The sequence below is a fragment of the Macaca thibetana genome, chromosome 1 (assembly GCF_024542745.1).
Source record: "Macaca thibetana thibetana isolate TM-01 chromosome 1, ASM2454274v1, whole genome shotgun sequence".
In the NCBI taxonomy this organism is placed as follows: domain Eukaryota; kingdom Metazoa; phylum Chordata; class Mammalia; order Primates; family Cercopithecidae; genus Macaca; species Macaca thibetana.
The window spans coordinates 204,912,007-204,929,234 of record NC_065578.1 but is presented as its reverse complement, the minus strand read 5'-3'; the positions used below and the strand labels follow the sequence as shown (position 1 = coordinate 204,929,234).

General features: G+C 43.2%; 1 pseudogene; it reads left to right on the top strand.

The window, feature by feature from the left end:
• The first annotated feature begins 1,153 nt into the window (after nucleotides 1-1,153).
• On the top strand, nucleotides 1,154-1,219 carry LOC126944378 (uncharacterized; annotated as a pseudogene).
• The last annotated feature ends 16,009 nt before the right edge of the window (nucleotides 1,220-17,228 follow it).

The following is a 17,228-nucleotide window of genomic DNA, read 5'->3' as shown; positions in this document are numbered from 1 at the left end:
ATCTCTTGAACCTGGGAGGTAAAGGTTGCAGTGAGCCAAGATCATGCCACTGCACTCCAGCCTGGGCAACAGAGTGAGAATTTGTCTCAAAAAAAAAAAAAAAAAAAAAAAGTTGGCGGGGGAACAAAAGAAAGGAAAATGCACATGGAAGAGGCTCAAGCAGGCATCTCGGAGGTCAAGTGTTCCATTTGACCTTGAGCCCAGGATTTTATAAGCTGGTCCACTTCCAGCATCTTGCGCCCCTTTCCCTTGGTTCTTCCCTTAGGGTGAGCCACTCACATGCATGGTTTCCTGTTTGCATTTGGGAGGTGAGCATGCTCAGTGTGTTCACTGGAGTTGTATGCATGCTTACCTGAGGCTTTCTTCCCTTTTCCAGTGGAATGCCCCGGGAAGGTCATGCTCTCCCGTTTTGCCTCTTAATGAGCACGCTCAAGCCCACTCGCCCAGTTCCTGAGATCTTATTGGAAGTTACCGAGTACCAATTTCAGGTGTTTTTATCTATGGGGAAACCGCCTTTCCCTGGCACCGGCTGCCACCAACTATCATTTTAGAGAGGCAAGTGTGACAACTGCTGGACCATCACCTGATGGTCGCCTGACATTCCTGGTGGGTGGGGGGGAGCCCTCTCCTGCCCTACTCATGCCTAACTAGCTACCTACTGTAATAGTATAAGCAACTCCTCTTTGTACCTTACACTCCTGAGCAAGCAGAAGAGGAAAGGTAGTATATAGATCTCATTCCTAGATGGAGAAACTAAGGCATCAACACGTGAGGCGATTTACCATTGACATGATTATTAGCCAGCAATATCAGGAATAGAATTCAGCCCAACATTTGAAAGAAGGTTATAAAAACAATTTCTCTTTCTTCCACCAATAGCTATTTCCCCTTGAGGCCAGTCACCTTTGTATGTTTTCCTTTTGGACCCCATAATAATAAGGACCTACTTCACCAATGCAGTTTAGTATGTGTCTCATCTCCACGGGGCACTCCTCCGTGGGCATTTTGGTCTCAAAGTGAGTTCTTGGCCATCCCCAACAGGAGATGGATGCTCAGGGGAGCTCAGCGGGATGCCATCAAATCCTTGTCTGATCAATTTCCATTGTTCTGATTTTACCCACCTCAACAGCCTTCACATCCTGAGCAGGCTGGCAGCTTTGTGAAGTGGCAGTATCATGGCCAGTGAGGTTTATCCAAGGCATGATTATTGCTAACTGAGCAGGCCTGCTTCTTAAGTCCCTCAGTAGTCAGAAAATCCACTGGTCATACAAATGTGAGTCTTCTGTTTCCTTAATAATTTCTCAAATGAATAAGTAAGTTGGTGTTCAGCCTTTTACTATCAGTTCTTTGAGCTTATTTAATATAAGCCTGCCTCTAAGGGACAGGGGCAAAATTAAATTTCCAAGCTTGTGGGCTGAGCTGGGCCTGGCAAAGTTGCCAAGGGATGACGGGCCACCATGTGAGGCCTCTGGGGAAACATCACGCAATCTCTCCTCTCTGGTGACAATGGACAGCTGCCAAAGGGCAGTTTAAATTTTTTCAGATACCTATGTTCCCTATTTATACTTACATGCTTTCTCTTTCACAGTGCAAATTTCCAAAAGGCAGCAATTATCCCTGATGGATCTTGTAAATCTCACACAATGCTGAGTGCAAAATGTGGGCTTAAATTCTAACGAATGGGCAATTGGTTTTCACTAGAGACCACATTTTGTCTTTCTAGCTGTACTGGCCCAAGAAATAAAATGTTCACATGGCCTCATAAATACAAATAACCTCAAACAGCTGCAGTAATTTGTGTATCAGTATGGAGCTGAGGTCCACAAATCCCACCAGCATTTATAGAGTAGTTTTGGTGCGCACAGATGACAGTTGGGCTCTTTGAAATGGCATAAAATAGAAAAGGGGTAGAGATGAGATATTGATGAGCTACTCTTGGGAGTTGACCTCATAAGGCAGCACTCACTGCCCAATTCTGCAGAATTCAGACAGAAGTATCTGTACAGTCAAGTGTAATACCTAAAGAAAGGCCCATGGCTTATTTATTTTTTTTTTTCCTCTCTTAGTTTGGGAAACTCCAACTATGTGTGTACTTATTTTATTTTATTTTATTTTTTAAACAGCCTTTGCAAAATATGTGTGTATTTTTAAGGAGTTAAACAACATACGATTATTGTGAATACATTAAATAATAGGGAATCTTTCAAATATGGTTGCTGCTCTCAACAGTCTCTTAGGAATAGCCTTCCTTGTCAGGACACAGACTTATTTATTCTTTTTCTCAGCTGCAGGGTATCTCATGGGAGTGAGGGGGTCCTTGGTTACAATACATAGGGTAATCTCCTGTCCAAAAGTCTGGTCCCCCTGTGTTGTATGACAGAATTAGATACCCTGATAGTTCTGCATGGCTTTGGCTGGAGGTTATAAGTTTAATGTGGCCCTGGTCAGTAGCAGTTCTGCCTGCTCAGGAGCCTGGCTGCTGTGTCCCTGATACAAGAGTGGGGCAGGGAAGTGATGGGTAGAGAAAGGCGGGTCCCTGGCTAGGTCTCCACCCCCACGGACCTAGGTGAGGACAGGCACTCCTGCTTTCGCGCCCAAATGTTGCATTTTCCAAGACCACCCTTGCCTACCACACCCCCATCCTGGGACTATAAAAACCCAAGTCCCAGCGGGCAGACACGCAGGCTTCCAAATGTTGAAAGGAGCACCAGGGCAGAAGAAGACACAAGCGGCTGGATGGTGAGAGTAGGTTTAGGGAGCACGCCAGTGGAAGAGCACACTGACAGACACCGGCATGCTAAGGCCATCCGTCAATGGGACGAGGTGGAGCTTGGCTGGGGCAGCTGGAGGACAGCCAGGGCCGCTGAGCGGCCCAGCTCCAGGGGAAACCATCTCCCTTCTGGCTCCCCTGTTGGTGGAGAGCTGCTTCCACTCAATAAAACTTTTCACTCATTCTCCAAGCCTTTGATCTGATTCTTCTGGTAAAACAAGGCAAGAACCCAGGATACGGAAGGTCCTCTGTCCTTGCAACAAGGTAGAGCGTCGAATTGAGCTGATTAACACAAGCTCCCTATAGACAGCAAACTAAAAAAGCACCCCGCAACACTCACCCACGGGGCCCTCAGGCTCAGGAGCTGTAAACATTCACCTCTAGACACAGCGGTGGGGTTGGAGCCCCACAGCCTGCCCATCTGTATGCCCCCCTAGAGGTTTGAGCAGTGGGACACTGAAGAACTAAGCCACTCCCCCATCACAGGCCCTGTGAGGGGGACAGTGGAATCTTTCCTGTTTCATTACCATCATCTGTCCCTTTCTACAGTGGTGACTTCATGTGGCAGAATGATAAAGATGAGGGACTCACACATAAAACAGACCCTCTGGCTGAAGCAGGAAATCTCCTGCCCCCAGTGACTGCTGACTTTGAGGTTTGGAGCTCTTATTTTTCCTTTCAGTCTCTCATTTTTCTATACTTTCTGTACTTTCATGACCAGTAGCAAATCCATGTGAGTCTGCAGCACACTTGATCATTGCTTCCTCAGAGGAGAGAATTCGGCTAAGGGGCAGAAGTAGGTTCAAGGCAGAGGGAGACACTAAGGCAAATTTGGAAGCAGGAGTGAGAGTTTATTAAAACGTTTTAGAGCAAAAGGAAGTAAATACATTTGGAAGAGGGCCAAGCAGGCGACTTGAGATCCAAGCACCCTATTCAACCCTTGGCTCATGGTTTGGTACATTGGCATGGTTGCATGGTTTTCTTTTTTCCTCCTGTCATTCTTCCCTTCAGGTGGGCTGTCACTTAACTGCCACATGCACAGTGTCAGTCAGCACTCGGGATGGTGACTGAACGCATACTGCATTTACTGAGGTTGTATGTATGCTTTCTAGGGGTGATTTTCCTTTAAGGGTGGAACGCCCCCAGAGGAAGGTCATACATCCACCATTTTGCCTCTTAGTGTGCATGGACGGGCCTGCTCACCCAACTCTTGAGATATTATCAAGAAGCTGTTGATCACCATCTTGAGGTGTTTGCTGTCTATTGGGAGACCATCTTCCCCTGGAGCTGGCTGTGACCGATTATCATTTCAGACGGACAGTTTAACAACCAGCTGACCATCTCTTGATGGTTGCCTGACATTCCTTGGGCGGGGTGGGGGGCTCTCCTGTCTTGCAAATGTCTGCCTAACTACCTAGTCTAACACTTTCATTTATAAACTAACCCTTTGTTATAATTTTCTACCAAGTTCAATAGTAGTAGCTGAAACCTTCTTAGAATTAAATTCTTTTCCATTTCCACCTGTTTTTGTTTTTGATTTGATTTTGGCCCCTGCTTCCTGCAGACTCTGTATTCGAACTCTCCCTGAGGCCAAAGGACTGATGGCAGAGGGTTCTGCTCTTGCCTCTGTTGCCCTAGAGGGAGGGAAATGGGTGGTCCAGCTCCTGTCTAAAACTAATTTTGAAATCTTCCAACAGTTGGGAATATAATCAATCAAAACACAATGGGAAACAAAAGCTTTTATCCTCATCCATTTTCAGCAAATGCATTATTTAAAAAACATTCGGTTTCCAGAGCTTCAGACAGAAATCCGTGTAGTTTGGGCAAGCACAATGATAAGCGATTTTCAGATGTTAATTGTAATTATGTTTCCTTTTCACCCAAACCTTCACAAGCAAATTCTGTGAGATCAGATGAAATTTTCAGTAGACTTTTCCAGACTTTTTTTTTCCATGTTGAAAGATGTAATATTTTTCAGCTGTGTTACAGCTCCAGTGAAATAATTACCTCCAACTGACAAGGTTAATGGAGAACTCAGAATCTGTGTATTTAATTCTAAGAAAATTTCAGCTGCTAATCCTGAGCTCCATAGGAAATTATAACAAAGACATATCATTTCTAAGTAAAAGTATAGAATCTTTTCTTCTTCTACTTATAATTTAGGTTCCAGGGGTACATGTGCAGATGTGTTACATGGGCAAATTGTGTGTCACTGAGGCTTAGTGTATGAATGATTCCATCCCCCAGGTAGTGGGCATAGTACCCAACAGTTTTTCAGTGCTTACAGGCCTCCCACCCTCTTCTCTCAAGCAGTCCCCAGTGATATTTTTGCCATCTTTATTTCCATGTCTATTCAATGTTTATCTTCCAGTTATAAGTGAGAACATGCAGTACATTTGGTTTTGTGTTCCTGCGTTAATTTGCTTAGGATAATGGCCTCCAGTTGGATCCATGTTACTACAGAGGACATGATTTTATTCCTTTTTATGGCTGCATAGTATTCCATGGTGTATATGCACCACGTTTTCTTTATCCAGTCTTTATCCAGCACTGATGGGCTTCTGGTTAACTCCATGTCTTTGCTATTGTAAATAGTGCTGCAATAAACAAATGAGTGCTTGTGTCTTTTTGGCAGAACAATTTATTTTCCTTTGAATATATATCCAGTAATGGCATTACCAGGTTGAATTGTAGTTCTGAATTATTTGAGAAATCTCCACACTGCTTTCCACAGTGGCTGAGCTAATGTATATTCCCACCATCAGTGTATAAGTCTTCCCTTTTCTCTGCCACCTCACCAGCATCTGTTGTTGTTTGACTTTTTAATAGTACCCACAGAACTTTTCGAAAGTGTGATTAAGGCCAGATGCAGTGGCTCATGCCTGTAATCCCAGTATTCTGGAAGGCCGAGGCTGGCAGATTGCTTGAGTCCAAGAGTCCAAGACTAACCTGGGTAACATAGCAAAACCCTGTCTCTACTACAAATACAAAAAATGAGCCAGGCATGGTGGCACGTGACTGTAGTCCCAGCTACTCAGGAGGCTGAGATGGGAGAATCACCTGAGCCCAGGGCGTTGAGGCTGCACTGAGCCAAGACAGTGCCACTGTACTCCAGCCCGGATGACAGAGTGAGACCTCATCTCAAAAAAAGTGTGATTAAGTCTCCGCTGCTCCTAGTCTCATCTCCAAATCCTTAAACTCATCTTGTATACTAAAGACAAGTGACAATTGGGAGTAGCTGTTTGTCACATTTTGTTATCCTTGTCGTTGGAAGAAAAGGAAGGCTGTACAGACAGAGCTGCTGTGGACTTGGTCTTAGCTAGTGCAGGTGCTCTGGCCTATCCCGGGAGAGCTGCTGAGGCTCCAGAGAAGCAGGTGCGTGTTAAGGCTCACCAGACCCATGGTAGTGACATTTATCAGCCCCTGCCCTTGCAGCCTGGAGGAGCTAGTTTCTCTCAATCCACCCTGGCTGACTAGGGAAGAAAGGACAGGTTGAGGTCATGTGTCATGAGCATGGCATTTGCTCCTCATTGGCTCCCAGAGGCTTTCTGGAGGCTGCCTCTCATGGCCTTTCACTAGGCCAAAGGCATGGGAGGAAGACAACAGAACCAGAGTCAGCATGTGTGCCATTAAGACCTGACTGGCCACTTACTATCTGTGAGATTTGGGGTTAAATACCTGAAATCTCTGAGTCTCAAATTCTTCATTCTTAAAATGATGAAAATGTATGCTGTTTTGAAAGATCAGGTGAAGTAATACCAATGCAACTACTTTACACATTTTTGAATTCCCTTGTAAATGTCAGATTTGTATAATTGTTGCTAATGAAAGTCTCCTCTGGCAATAGTTCAAAGGCTGCCAACAACTGAGTAATGTTTTTGAGTTTAATCCAGGATCCTCCTGGCTGGAAGGCTGATTCTGAAGGAAAGCGAGTTTCCTCTGAGGAACTTGGAATAAAAAAATAAATTTATTGAATCAGTCATGTAATGCAGAGTGTACCAACACCCAGGAAGCACTTAACATGCTAGAGGAACCATCTCAAGTTTTCTTCTGATTATTTTAGCCTTAAAATGCTTAGTAGTGAATCAGGGTTGGGGATAGGGAGAGTTAATATTAAAACAATTTTTGTGACTGCACCTGTAGTATTTATCTAAAGCATTCTTGCACATGTACATGCACACACACACAGTACTGGGATGAATACACACAGCATGGAGGAAGAAATGAACACATAGATTTGTGTGAAGAGGCAGAGGTTGAGGGATGTGATGAATCAGGACCTCTTTATAGCCATGGATGTTTTTCTCTTGGGGAGTTTTCATGTTCTTTCACCCGTTTGGTTTTGGTGGTGAGATACTGCTTTGACGGAATGAGTAGTGAGTGTGTTACCATTCTGAAACTTGGGGCTCGGGGTGACCTACTGTCTTAGAGAAGGGGGGCTTATCAAGGGAGAGCAAGGGAAGCAAAACATGGGAAAGCAAACACACTTTTGAAATGACTGCTTCTGGCAAGTCCCTGATACATCCCCCAAAACTCCAGACTTTTTTTTAAGGAAATCCAGGCTTTAGTAAGAAACCAGGAATGTTCTGGAAGCATTAAGGGAGGATAAAACCTCTGCTCGCACTTAACCTCCTTTCACAGCCCTGAGGGAAGAATTGGCTGAGCTAGGCAGAGAGATGGGAGAAAGCCAAGAACTCAGATAAGCCAGCCAGCTTCCTGGGTACCACATTCAACCATATTTACAACTTAAAATAGTGGTAATAAGTAGGTGTCTCCTTTTCAAGCGAACGTGATTTAACCTTCCAGCTTCTGTACGGTACTTGTGGAAAGGGTTATTATTTTAAAGAACTACCTCTATTCTATCTCAGAAACCTGAGTCCAGCTTTAACACATTAGGAAGACAGACAGTGCAATATTCAAAACTGCATAAAACATGAAAAATTCTGACCCTATACTAAATAAATTACCTGAATTTAAAATATTGAAAATGTATTCATCCACCCATTCAGCAGGTAATTGACCCATGATGCAAAGATGCTTATAAACTCCTTGGGGAAAACAGATAGTTACCAACACTGCGTGCCAGGTGTTTTGAGGAGGGTGCAAACACAGTCAGGGTGGAAGGGTCGAGGGAGGACTGGGTGAGGTCTCCCAGAGGAGAGTGTCTCAGCCCTTTACCAAGGCAGACTCACTGAAAGCGCCAGGCTGTGACAAGAGCTGGTGTCAAAACGTGAATCAGTACACTGCTTCCTTCGTCAAGAGAGTCTCACTAAAAAAGGGAATGAACTGAAATCAATGGTCTGCTTAGACATTTAGTTCACTTAGGATCTGACCCGAGCTCATCTTGTCATAAACCAGTAACAAAGGATCCTGGCCAGCAGCTGGTGTGTGCACCATACTTTAAGCACTTGCGCTAAAAGACAATCAAGAGTCATCCAGGGGAAAGGAAGGAGGGGTGCCCCACAGAGAGAACAGCAGGGGTGAAGGCCTAGGGGCAAGAGACGGTCTTCCATATTAGGAGAACTGCACAGTAATTCCTCTAGCCCCAGAGGGTGAGAGGCTAGAAAGTTCAGCAGAGGCCAAGCTTATTTTAAATTAAGGAAGCATGGACTGAAAGAAATGTAATTCTTGCCTTCATCACAAGCTCACGCCATCCTCCCGAGAAAAGTCTTTCCGAAGCAAGCATTCAGCAGAGCCCTTAGCCTTGAGGCCAAAGGCGCCATTCCTTCTAAAACTCTGTTTCAAAGCAGCACAGGAAACCTTGCCTTTAAACAGAGAAACCAGCGAAGATGCATCCAACAGCGACATCTATAGACCACATCTAAGAGTCTTGGTTTCGGAAAAACTCTCTGTTGAGTTATCAGAGCAGTGAGAGAAAAACTCTCTGTTGAGTTATCAGAGCAGTGAGAAAGGTTTAGCTGCCTTACAAAAAAAGAAGGAGAGAGAAGAGTTAGAGGGTTAGAGTTGCCTTTGTCCACAGTCTTTATCTCTGAGATCAGACATCCAGTAACCTGTGTGCATATGGAAAAGGATGTAGGGGTTACTGTTAGGACCACTACCTTTTTTTTTTTTTTTTTTTTTTTTTTGAGACAGGGTCTCACTCTGTCACGCTGACTGAAGTGCGGTGGCGCAATCTCGGCTCACTGCAACCTCCGCCTCCCAGGCTCAAGCAATTCTCCTGCCTCAGCCTCCCTAGTAGCTGGGATTACAGGCACATGCCACTACCGCACGGCTAATTTTTGTATTTTTAGTAGAGAGGATGTTTCACCATCCTGGCCAGGCTGGTCTTGAACTTCCGATCTCAATTGATCCACCTGCCTCAGCCTCCCAAATTACGCCAGCTGGGATTACAGGCGTGAGCCACTGTGCCTGGCAAGACCACGACCATTTAAAGCTTGACTTAGCTTCAAATCCCTAAACAACCGAGACTCATTTATTAGCTTTTTTCTTGTGAGAACAAAGATATTAAGCCAATGTTGGTTTTCAGGTTCTCTGAGACAAAAGTGGAAAGTCAGGAAGTAAAAACATACATAAAACAGGCCAGGTATGGTGGCTCACTCCTGTAATCCCAGTGCTTTGGAGGCTGAGGCAGGAGGATCGCTTGAGGCCAGGAGTTGGAGATCAGCCTGGGCAACATAGTGTGACCCTACCTCTATAAAAAATTTAAAAAAAAACTTGTCAGGTGTGGTGGCACATGCCTGTAGTCCTAGTTACTCAGGAGGCTGAGGCTGGAGAATCACTTAAGCCCAGGAATTTAAGTTTACAATGAGCTATGATTGCACCACTGCACTCCAGCATGGGCAACAGAGCAAGATTCTGTCCCAAGAAACAAAAAAAAAGCACACACAAAAATAAAACAAACCACATATGGCCCACTGTGCCCAGGTCCGATCCCAAGAATTTCCCCTGGGAACACATCCCTATGAAGCATCTATGAAAATTAGATGCTTATTTTCTTTTGCCTTCTGAACAACTTGTACATTCTTTGGATTCACGGAACAGTTTTTCTTCAGATGTTGTGAATATGACTCATGGATGCCCTTTCCAAGAATATTCAGCATTTAGTGGGTTTCCCAGGAATTTTTCTTCAGAATTCCAAAAAATAGGACATCAAGTTTCTTCTCTTTTCCCTCCCCTTTCTGGCAGCTGTGCTCAGAAGGCAAGGACAGGGCTCCGCGATGTTCACAGGCCTGTGAGCTGCCTCCTGAGATGTGTAGCTTCTACTTAGGCATGGCAGGTAACAGATAGAATATACATATTTTTTTAAAAAAAGTTAACTGTAGTAAAATGGGACTGTGCTTAACATACATCCCTGGCCAGGCATGGTGGCTCAAGCCTGTAATCCTAACACTTTGGGAGGCTGAGGTGGGAGGATCACTTGAGCTTAGGAGTTTGAGACCAGCCTGGGCAATATAGTGAGATCCCATCTCTACAAAAAAAAAAAATTAATTAGCCAGGTGTGGTGGCACACGCCTGTAGAACCAGCTACTCGAGAGCTGAGGTGAGAAGATCACTTGAGCTCAGGATGTTAAGGCTACAGTGAGCCATGATTGTACCACTGCACTCCAGCCTGGGCAAGAGAGTGAGACCTTGTCTCAAAAAAAAAAAAAAAAAAATACGGCCATGCTTCCCACCCATGAGGGTAAAGACCACCCCTCATATTATCTTATGCCCAATTTCTGCCTGCAAAGAAAGAAGTAGTAAAAACTAAAAGGCAGAAATGAAATCCACAGGCAGACAGCCCAGCGCCGCGCCCTGGGCCTGGTAGTTAAAGATCGACCCCTGACCTAATTGGTTCTGTTATCTGTAGATCACAGACATTGTATAGAAATGCACTGTGAAAATCCCCATCTTGTTTTGTTCCGATCTAATTACCGGGTGCATGCAGCCCCCAGTCACGTACCCCCTGCTTGCTCAATCGATCACGACCCTCTCACATGCACCCCCTTAGAGTTGTGAGCCCTTAAAAGGGACAGGAATTGCTCACTTGGGGAGCTCGGCTCTTGAGACAGAAGTCTTGCTGATGCCCCCGGCCGAATAAACCCCTTCCTTCTGTAACTCGGTGTCTGAGGAGTTTTGTCTGCCGCTGGTCCTGCTACAAGGGCACTGGAGAACGTGCAGATCCAGAGGTGCTGAGATTCTGAGAGGAAATGATACCTTCTCATCCCTTGTCTGGTAAAGAAGGACTCCTGGAAGATGAGGCTTTTACACATGACACTCTCCAAGGACATTAAAGAGGCAAAGGTAAGGTCAGTAGAGGTCAGTCTAGAAGGTCAAATTAAGGAATTTGAGGTTCATTCTGCTTGTGATAGAGACTAGAGTTTTGTGAAGGAAAAGATAAGAGGAATGCATGACATCGGTAATTGTCCTTAAATCACCTGCTGTGTGTTCAGTGCCAGGTTGAGCCATCTACACACAGAAAGTCAGTTTCCAGGGCTCCTTACCTCCCAGGGGATCATGTATAATTTAGTTCCTGCTGAGTGGAACTTGGCTTGACTGAATAGGTCTTTTTCTAGAAATTTCTATGCATATGGAATATTTTGCAACTAAAATCTTCAATAATTTATCCTCACTAAATGCCCAGCACTGAAGTGAATACTTCATACAAATTTTTGTTATTATGATATGCACTTAAACATTTTGGAAATTTAAGCTTTGAAAATTTTAAATATTGCCCAAGGTAAAGCAGTAAGTGACACAGAGCTGGAATTCAGACTCCAGTCTTTCCTACTCCAAAAACCTCACTGCAATTAGGACTCTTCTCTGCCTCCAATAAGCATAATTTCAGAAATGCATTATCAGTTTTTGGGGCTAACCCTCCCCTGGCAGTGGCTTACAATCCTTTAAAGATCATTTCCCTACCTACTCCTAAATGAGGTTCTCTGTTCTGAAACAATTCTTATACCTCAGGCTCCCTTGTGGATGTTTGATATGGTTTGACTCTGTCCCCACCCCAATCTCATCTTGAATTGTACCTCCCATAATTCCTACGTGTTATGGGAGGGACCCAGTGGGAGATAATTGAATCGTAGCGGCGGTTTCCCCCATACTGTTCTCATGGTAGTGAAGTCTCACAAGATTTGATGGTTTTATGTGGAGAAACCCTTTCACCTTGCTCTCATTCTCTCTCTTGCCTGCGCCATATGATAAATGATTTTCACCTTCTGCCATGATTGCGAGGCCTCCCCAGCCACATGAAACCGTGACTCCATTAAACCTCTTTTTCTTTATAAATTACCAGTCTTAGGTATGTCTTTATCAACAGAGTGAAAATGGACTGATACAATATTTAAAGAAAAGTACAAATTTTAGTCTCATCAGATAACTAGCACCTCATATGCTGGAGGGAGAGCTTCAAGACCTCTAATTATTAAATGCTTCACTTTTAAGATCATGTTAAAATCTGTAATCATGTGAGATATAAGTTGATCACACAGCTATCTTCCTCTCTCAAATTCCAAAAACAACTCACATTAAAAAAACATTTAGAATAATGTCCTTTTCTCTTGCTTTTAGGGGAAAATATATCTAGATAGGAATCATCTATGTAGGTGATAAGTAGAAGGCCTTTTTCTTTCTACTTGATGTAAGTTAGTATTAGAACAATTTGGTATCATGGGAAGAGCTCCAGATTAGAGGACAGCAGGCCTGCATTTTGTCCCCTGCTCAGCCATCAACGTGAACTTGTGGCTAGTTGCTTCACTCCCAAGGGCCTTCATTTTCTCATGGATTACGTGAGGAGGGATGGATTACATCATCTCCTAGGGTGTTTTCAGCTCTCCCATTCTATCATTGTAAACATCAAATATCAATAAAAATTTTAAGGGTCTTATAAACACAGATCTTTCTCTTAGGTGATAAATGTTCTATTTGTTTGATGGAAGCCATTTCCCTCCAGGAGTCTGCCATATGCTAATAAGAAAGAGTTTTATTTATTTGTTTTTTCCTACCTGGCCACCTTCATTTGCTTTTCAAAGCTGGCAAGAAGAAGAAACACACATGGCGCGTAGCTCTTATGTACCAGGCACTGTGTTAGGCACGTGCATTATGTCTTCGTTTCAAAGATGAGGGGTGGAGAAGTCCATGTCTAATACAGGTACTCACTCATCTGTGAAATGTTTCTTGAAAACTTCAGCTGGGCACGGTGGCTTATGCCTGTAATCCCAGCACTTTGAGAGGCCAAGGCAGGCAAATCACCTGAGGTCGGGAGTTCGAGACCAGCCTGACTGACATGGAGAAACCCCATCTCTACTAAAAATACAAAAAATTAGCCGGGCGTGGTGGCACACGCCTGTAATCCCAGCTACTCAGGAGACGGAGGCAGGAGAATTGCTTGAACCCAGGAGGCAGAGGTTGCAGTGAGGTGATATCTTACCATTGCACTTCAGCCTGGGCAACAAGAGTGAAACGCTGTCTCAAAAAAAAAACAAAGAAAGAAATATTTCTTGAGAACTTCAAACCTGCTGATGATGTTTTGGGTGCTAGAGATACAGTAGCAAGTGAGAGAGACAAAACTATAACATGACATCATATAAACACCAATTAATCCCACTGATATTTACTGAATGCCTACCATATACCAAATACTGTGCTAGTTGCTGGAGGTACCAGAGTGAACAAATTCCAGATCTCATTGTTTTACAGCTCAGCCAACTGAAACAATGGATAATACTTATAGCATAGAGTAATCTGGAAATACCAAAGAGATATGTAATAGAAGGAAACATACCTTTACCTTCACCAAGTCAAATGGTGAGTTAATCAAGCTGCTTGTGATGCTACAAATCTAAAGTGATCTCTTTGCTTAGTTATTCAAGTACAGGACTGCTGCCATTGACCTGGTTGCTTTTAGAATAGAAATTTAGGGGCCGGACGCAGTGGCTTATGGCTTTAATCCCAGCACTTTGGGAGGCCGAGGAGGGTGGATTATGAGGTCAGGAGATCAAGACCATCCTGGCTAACACAGTGAAACCCCGTCTCTACTAAAAATACAAAACTCAGGTGCGTGTGGTGGCAGGCGCCTGTAGTCCCACCCACTCGGGAGGCTGAGGCAGGAGAATCGCTTGAACCTGGGAGGCAAAGGTTGCAGTGAGCTGAGATAGTGCCACTGCACTCCAGCCTGACTACAGAGCAAGACTCCATCTCAAAATAAAATAAAATGAAATAAATATAAATTTAGGCAGGCAATAAGATCTACAGTATCTCCACCTGCGTGTCTTCATTTCTCTTCCTCTTCTCTTACAAACGATTTTTTTAATCACTACTCATCTCTCTTTGTGAGAGAAGCACCGATATACTTATTGTTCAAGCCCCATTCCTTGAAATATTGGATTCCAAATAGTCTCAGGTCATCACCAGCACAGCATATTGTGAATTACCCACAGGGAGCAAGGTCAAGAAGGCAGCATTATCCTCCTTGATTCAGCTCAACCTGAAACTACTGGAAAGTGACCCTATTTTACATTCGCTTCAATCTTCCCAAGATTCTGGAACTGTACATAGTAAAGCCAGATGGTTGATATGCCTGGAAACTTTCCAAGCTCACTCAGGTCTAGATTTATGTAATTAATGGTATTTTTAAAAAGAAAAAAAGAAGAGTGTCTTATCAGTATTGAGAAAGCCATAAAATTGGAGCATTTCAGTAAATCATAGTGGGCTTGGTAGCCTGACTTCCCCAATTAACAAAATAAGACATTTTAAGAGGTTTGCTGTGGAAAATTCAAATAGTCTCTGAAAACAGTATTAAATTACATTTATTTCATTTTTTTTATTGAAGACTCTAAATTAGACTTCATATTTAAATACCTAGTTATGAGAATTTTAAATTCAGGACTATGAGAGTTTATACAATTGGGGTTGATTCACTTGTGTGCCTTTTTATGTTAATCTAGCAAACATGTATTGGGTGCTTACAAAAGACAGAACAACTGGCTACAATGTGTAGGAGTTTACCAGGAGAACAAGATGTACTTTAGCAGTAGAGGAGGGAAGAGACAGAGGCAGGAGACAGAGGAAAGTTAGGACAGGTGGCTCAGGCAGATGTGAGAGTCTGTGCAATGGTCAGAGGTACGAAATCACATTGCAACTTGAGGGAGCCAAAAGTTGGAACCGTGGGGGAATAAGAAAGCAGTGGAAGGCATGGCTCAAAACCCTAGCCACCAGTAATGAAGGAGCTCCACACCAAGCGAATGGAACTACTGCCAAATTCTGTAACTGATAGAAGCCACTAATATGTTTTAAATCAAAGGGATACAGAATCAGACTGTGTTTTAGGAAGGTTCACTGTTACCGTTATTATTATGAATTTATCATCATATACCTAAGAGTTGATTTTGGGTCTGCTCTATCTTTGAAACAGCCTTTGCAAAAATTGTAACAGGCTGGGTGCAGTGGCTCATGCCTGTAATCCTAAAACTTTGGGAGGCCGAGGCAGAATAATTGCTTGAGTATAGGAGTTCAAGACCAGCCTGGGCAATATAGTGAGACCCCACCACTACAAAATATTTTTTTAAATTAGCTGGACATGGTGGCTCATGCCTATAGTCCCAGCTGGGTGTGGTGGCACATGCCTGTAGTCCCAGCTACTCAAGAGGCCGAGGTGGGAGTATTGATTGAGCCCAGGAGGTCAAGGCTGCAGTGAACCATGATTGTGCCACTGCACTCCAGCCTGGGTGAAACAGTGAGACTCTGTCTCAAAAAATAAAAATAAAAAAATTGTAACAGTGAGAAAATTATGGCAGTGAAAGAGGTCTGATCTAACCAATCACCATTATGCCTTTAGCTTTCAAATTGCCCTTAATTATTCCTGGGCTTGGGCCAAGCTAACTTTGGAGACATTTAGTTCATAGTTTAAATGATAATAGCCCTTCCCCCAAATTCAACCACCTTTGTAATGAGAGACAACCAGACTAGGAGGATGACAGGAGCCTGAATTCTGCTAAGGTGTAGACATAAACAATGACCTGTCATTATTCCAGAGGTCACGGATATGCAACTTCCTCAATTACTACTGTAAATGACATTACTATTGTAGAACCTAGGATCGGGCTTTTGAGATGTCTTTCTGGGTTTTGCATTTCTGATGGCCAATGGCTCCACCTGGACCTATAACCCCCACCAACCACACCCCCATCCCCTCTACTCCTGTGTGCATGACTCCCTGGCCTGCCAAACTATCCTTGAAAAACCCTAAGCTCTGAAATTTCAGAGAGACTGAGTAATAATAGAATTCCGGTCTCCCTTTCAGCTGGCTCTGCATGAACGAAACTCTTTCTCTATTGCAATTCCCCTGTCATGATAAATCAGCTCTATCTGGGCAGTTACATCATCATGTTGATTAACTTTCCCTCAGCAGTAACTTCTCTGACTCTCCACCCCCTGGAAGCTGCAGGGGCCTTGTGCCTTCCTATCAGTGGTTAACATCTTTAAGGCAATCCAGAACCAAAAAGCAAATATATATATTTAAAAAAACTCAAAAGCTTAATGTTTTGTAAGGCAAAGGATTATCTACTTGATTTTTATCTATTTTATGAATTTTGAGTGTTTTGAATATGAATTAAAAACTACTAAGCAGACTTTACTGCATCATGGGCTTTTAGCTGATAGAGTTGACTCTTTATTTTAAGTGGCATAACCTAAGCTTGAAGGAATTCATTTGGATAAGGATATTAGAGCAGATTGATAAGTGAAATTCTTTAGTGCTGTCTCGTCTGGAGGGTTTAATTTCTAAGACATTGGAACATAGATTGAGTCATGGCAATTTGCTACATTTTTTCTCTTTTTCAAAAGCCCAGTGATTCCCAAAGAAGAAGATCTTGGCAGCTAATCAATGCCTCACCTATTTGAGATAGCAGACTTCAGGCAATTTTAAACTCTCTAATAAAAGGCTTTGCAGATGATCTGGAGAAATTGTGCTTGGCATTGACAAACAAGTGCTATTATCATTCCATAAGGAGCCAGCACAGACCTGGCTGACAACTGATGTTCACTGACTGAATGAGCACAGATTTCCAGGAATTAGAGACTAGTGATATTTGGACTCTGACAGTCTTTTACTTACGGTGAAAAGAAAAAGCATACAAGAATTAGATAATTAAAGAAAGGAAAAACTGGGAACAGGGACAAGGAAATACCATAGTACCTTGATTCTCAGCCAAAATGTGGGCTTTCATATGCAGAAGAATGAAACTGGACCCATATTTCTCATCATGTACAAAAATTAATTCAAGATGGATTAAAGACTTAAATGTGTGTTCTAAAACCATAAAAATTCTAAAAGACAACCTAGGGAAAACTCTTGGCCTAGAGTTTGGCCTAGGCAAAGAATTTATGACTAAGACCTCAAAAGTACATGCAACAACACAACAAAAAATAAGGCAATGGAAGTTAATTAAACTAAAGAGCTTCTGTACATCAAAAGAAACCATCAACAGAGTAAACAGACACCATACAGAATCAA